A 5,945-nucleotide genomic window follows, 5' to 3' on the forward strand; every position below is an offset into this window, starting at 1 on the left:
CCTCCCAGACACAGAAGAACTGACATTACCTCTCTTGATCCTGGCGAGGAGATTTCTGGTCTGGCACTGTAAGGGTCAGACACTGAATGCTCTAACCAGGAAAAAGAATAGAGGGTCCCTCCCTTCTGCCAGGAGGAGGAAAGGGATGACTGGGAGTATTGGATTTGATAGCCTGGCATATCAAACCCACAGAAGCATACAAGGCTTTGGTAGATACTGGTGCATAGTGTAAGCTGGTGCTATTGGGGTACAGGGGCTCAGAACCCATCTGGATCTCTGGATTGACAAGGGGATGCCAAAAATTGTCTGTTTTGGAGGCTGAAGGGAGCTTAACAGGGGACAAGTGGGAAAAGTGCCCCATTGTGACTGGTCCACTTATATCCTTGGAATTGACCGTCTCAGGAGAGCGTACTTCAAGGACATAAAGGGGTACCAATGGCTTTTTGGTGTAGCTGCTGTGAATACATTGAAGATCAAGCAGTTATCCACCCCGCCTGGCCTCTTAGAACATCCCTTTCTTGAGGGAGAGCTGCAAGGTGAAGAACAGCAGGTGCCAATTGCTACCAAGGCAGTGCATCAGCAGCAGTTTGGCACCCACTGAGATTCCCTGGCTCCCATCCATGAGCTGATTCCTCAATTGGAGAGCCAAGGAGTTATCAGCAAGACTCACTTACCTTGTAACTGTCCCATATGGCAATTGCAAAAGTCTGATGAAGAACAGAGATTAGCATAGGCTATTGTGGCCTAAATGAAGTCACAGCACCCCTGAGTACTGCTGAATCAGACATGTTAGAACTCCAGTGTGGAGAGTGTCAAATAAACCTGGAATCGATGGCTCCAGGGGGTGGAAACACAGCCCTACATCTTTCATGGGTGTATCACCTCCCTTATCACCCACAAGCCTCTGGAAAGATTGGGAGGTACAATGGACTGCTGAACACTATGTTGAGAGTTGTTGGGCAATGGGGCATGGAAGCATGGGGATGCAAATTTAGCAGAAGCCACTTGGCTGGTTAACACCAGGGGATCTGCTAACCGCCCTGGTCCTGCCCAAGCTGTGGGAGGAGGTAAGGTCCCTGTACTACACATAGGGAAGTAGCTGGGGGAGTCAGTGTGGATTTTGCCTCCCATGGGAAAAGGCAAACCCATCTATGGGATTGTCTTTGCCCAAGGACCTGGGTGTACTTGGTGGGTAATGTGGAAGGATGGGGAGACCTGGTGTGTGCCTCAAGGAGATTTGACCTTGGGGTAAAAATAATCTGTGGTGTGAGTTTTATGTTGCAGGAAGTAAAGTAGCAGGAGTGACGTGAACTCGTGAAGAGTGAAATTTGCAGGGAGCAAGACAAATGCAACAACAACCCAAGCCAGGCCAGTGTCAGTGCCCAATGGTCAAGTGTGCTGCTTCTCCTGTCCTGAGCACCCATCCTGATGGAACAGAATCCAAGTCATGGACTGTTTCTGAACATCTGGAGGGGCAGAGGAAGACCACGGAATGGGAAAATTATATCTATCTGTGAAAGGACTGGGGATAATAGTTGATGAAAATGTATGGATCTTTATGTTTGGTATAAATATGGTTTAAGGATGTAGTTTAAGGTCTTAGTGCTGGTAAAAAGGGATTTCAGTAATGAGAAGTAAATACAGTGCAATAGTTAGAAGATTAAATTTTGTGGGATCTGAGTATGACACAAATGGTATGGAATAAGGGGTGGAGACTGTATTTGGTCTGGCTGAGATGGAGTTTGTTTTCCCCATTGCATTGGGAGCTAGACAGGAGCTGGTAACACTGCAGTGTTTTGGCTGCTGCTGAGCAGCACTGGCACAGCCTCAGCTCTGTCTCTCCAACATTCTGCCCCTAAATCATGTAGGCTGGGAGTGGGCAAGGTCTTGGGAGGGGACGCAACTAGGCCAGCTGAACTGATAACCAAAGAGATATTCCATACCATATGATGTCTGCTTGGCTAAAAAGGCTAGGAAAGGGAGGAGAAAGTGGGGAACGTTCATTATTTACAATGTTTGCCTTCCGGAGCAATTGCTACATTTCCTAAAGCCCTGTTTCCCAGGAAGGGGCCGGACATCACTTGCTGACAGGAAGTATTGAGTAAAATCTTTGGGGTTTTGCATTTGCCTGTGTGCACACAGCCTTTTATTTGGTTTTAGTAAACTGCCTTATCTCAACCTACGAGTTGTTATCTATCTTATTTTCTCTCCCCTGTTCAGCTGAGAAGGGGGGTGTGACAGAGTGGCTTGGTGGGCACCTGGTATCCAGCCAGGGTCAGCGCCTTACACACCCTTGAGAAGGTCTGCTGGCTCTGCTGTTCTCTCCAATACCTTGGTAGTTCAGGGTAACCATTTTTAAAGAGCTTGCATACTATACATGTAGTCACAGTAGATGACTGCTATGGCTACTGCAGTAAGAAAGAGTAAAAAATTAATCCCACCCAGGTGGATGGATGCTTCACAGAAGTCAAAATTCTTTTCAGTTGTTGGGGTGAAAAATCTAACCTCCATCCAAGTTTTAGGAAACTAGTGATGTCAGGAGCAAAAGATGTGTCTGAAATGGCAGAATTCCTTGCAATACAGTAATTTTGTGTAATATGTGAGTGTGCTCTAAGCACCACGAGCCTGTGCACTGAGTCTGTCCCCCTCAAAAAATGTTTCAAGGCAATTCCTCCATGTAGCCCTATGGACAGTAACATTAATTTCTAAGGTGCTTTAAGTTGTTGGTTTTATTTTCGGTAGTTTAGTGTAATAAGTCAGCTGCCTCCTGTGGCCATCAGCTGAGACTGAGGGCTGGAACAAACTCTGTGGGATCTGCAGAGGATGCAGGCAGTAGGTGACTTCATGGTGGTGGTACATCAGTTGTCCAACACTGACGCTGGCTGAACTGGACCTGAACTTCTGCTTGTGCTTCTTGCTCTGGGGAAAGGATCCTGATGCAAAGAGTATGGAGTTGTCTCTTGCATTTGGCTTGCTGACAAATGGGGCCCCAAAAGGTTAATATATCCCAGGTTCATAGCTCAGCATTATGGGGAAAACCCAAAACCAAAAAAACCCAAAAACCTTAAAATAAACTTGGATCCATTAAGTGAATAATGCAAAACTTGGGTAAGACAGATAGAGTCACCTTTATGCTCTCACTTTGTGGAAGAATTAATGCAATTTAAATACCCTTGGTGTATACATCCTGAATTCCCTCATCATACAATACACTTCACTAGTTCGATTTTTTTTTTTTCAAAACAAATCAAACTTGGAAGAAAAAAAAGGTATTTAGTGATAAGGATTTGAAATACAAGTGAATTGTGCGTAAATTATTCACCTGCATACAGAAAGGAATGTTTTGCAATGTTAATTAAAAGATATATATCAGGGGACTTTTCTTTCTGCCAGCCTCCTCTCTCCTTGAGATTTGTGTGGTTGCATCTGAACTAAAATGCTCTGTTCTCATAATAGCTTCTTCAGTCTTATGACTTTGGGAACAGACAATTTAGCGAGAGCCCTATCAGTAAAAGATGAATTGTTAGATTCATGTTCCACACAGTGATTTTATTCAACAACTAAAAGATTAAGGGTAATTCTTTCAGGAAAGTCCCCTGAGTTTGAATGCTTTCATTTGTAGGGTCTCTGGAGGACATTGGAAGTAGAAGGAAATAAATGTAACATGTCTTAAACTTTAATCAAGTCTAATCTATGGTCAGAGGTACTTTAAAACTTTGGTCATGTTCATATCATTTTGGCATAGTGTCACTGCAGAAGAGTAATATGATTTTTGGGATGCCCTGATTTTTCATTTCCATGCCTTATCAGGATTTTATGTATTTTATGTTTTGTCTCAGTTTTTTGTCTGCTGACCCTATTCTGCTTGGATTGGAGACAGCTTCAGGAAGACAAAAGTAGTATTTTTAAAGTAAAATTATTGATACTGCTCTCCATCTTTGTTATCCACACTAATATTTTATGTGGGTTTTTTTGGAAATGTAGAAGGTGTGGTGACAGCTCCTTTATGCTGAGCCCTTAGATTCAGCACAAAGGAACTTTTACAAAAGGGAGAGGCTTGTAAAGAGTGGAAGAAAGGCTCTACCATACTGAGGTAAACAGTGGGACTTTGCTTTCAAAAGTAATCCTCCCTACGCTATAATAGATATAAAGGAATTCTATCTAAATGGGCTCAAGGGAAATAAAGCATCAAATTTCAAAAAAAAAAAAAAAAGATAAACACAAATTATGTGACACTCCTGCTAGCTTTGATGAAAGGACTGGAGGCTATTGTGTGTCAGGGCAGTAGTGACATTTTGCAAATTGTGTCATGCTGTACAAGAGAATACAGAAGAACTATTAGAAGTGGATTTCCAGGGTGTCCTGCCATCCATAGTTGTTATTTTATGGAAGACACCATTGGCCAGAAGGTAGCACTCATGTCCATGGAGATTTCAAGGGAAGACAAAGAACCTTCATTGTTCAAGTCAGAGGCCAAGGGTTTTCTTATTGTGTCTGACAGAGCAGAAGCAGACAAAATTATATTTGACAACTCACTTTCAAGCCATGGCTAAGAAAGGTTCTCAAAAAAGCACAAATATTAACTTCCATGAATAAACTATTCATATTTTCCATAGGTGACTGAGGCAAATGTCAGACAGTTGTATTTCTGGAAATATTAAGTGAAGAGATCTGTTATCTAGTGCTATTAATGATAAAAGATGAAACAAAGGAGCTTCTGGAGGACAAGTTGATTAGGTTTGTACCAAAGCTCAGAACAGGTGTATCTTTATTTGTAAAACTGATGTAAATATTATTTTAACAGTTTCATCTAACTTTAGGAGGGTTCATTGTCCCATCCTTTCTGACACAGGGCCTTTTAGATCAATTTCTTGCTTGAAAAACTAGAGCCACAGGCTCAGATATGCTATCAATGCAGGTGGCTCCTTTCTATGCTGGACTTTCACCTGTGTCATTTTGGACAGCAGAGATTTCCCCCAGAGAAAATACAGGTAAGGCATCTCTACTCTGTAGCAAGCAGCTGCTGGAGGCTGTTTCATTAGCACCATGAAAACCCTGGTCAACAAAGTTTTTTCTTTCTTGGATCTCTATTTTTATGGAAACCACTTAGGACACATCCTTCTGGTAGACAAGGACGCACACACTCTTTTTTTCACTCCTTGTTTGTGTATGGGTGTGTGTTTCAGAAGGGTGTAGTAGGCAAGATGAGTGGATGTGTTTCATTTTCTGCAATATACTGAATGAACTTTTGAAAGCTTATCTTTCTCCTTACCTGTCAATTGCTTCTGGTGGACAGTCTGTGGTAGTGGATGCACACTGTGGGTTGGCAACTTCTGTACATGCTTGCGGCACGAGGTGACAGTAACAGCAGAGCCACTTCTCCTTGTCCAGCACTGCTAAACTTGGAGAGGCTTTAGGGAACAGAGTTGACTTTCTGCAGTAGGAGCAGAAAGGATTGTTACAGGATTGGATTCCCACCTGTCTGAAGGAGAATTTCCCTTCAAAGGGATGTGAGCATTTCTCATTCCACTCTTCCACTCCCTGCAAATAATTTTAGGTCACATAAACTGAGATGATCAAAAAGATGGCCACAGGAGAAATGTGAAGAGACTTTACACAAATTATGCCAGGTGTGATGACCTTTTGTATGCAGTAGCATGTGGAGAGGGTTTTTATATATGATTGTCTTCAAAAGAACCAGAAGCAAAATTTGGGGAATGATTGGCAAATCAACCTTGTTTCAGTCTCTGGGAAAATCAGGGAGTCCATTTCTGGGCACATGAAGAAGAATGTGAGAGAGCCCTCAGCACAACTTTACACAGGCAAATCATACCTGCCCAGCCTGCTTGCCTTCTGTGATAAAATGACTACAGCTGTGAATGTAGGGAGAGCACTGGATCTCGTTTACTGCAGCTTTAATGATGGGAGTGCAGTTCATGTAAACT

Source organism: Vidua macroura, chromosome 2 (assembly GCF_024509145.1).
Source record: "Vidua macroura isolate BioBank_ID:100142 chromosome 2, ASM2450914v1, whole genome shotgun sequence".
Taxonomy (NCBI): Eukaryota; Metazoa; Chordata; class Aves; order Passeriformes; family Viduidae; genus Vidua; species Vidua macroura.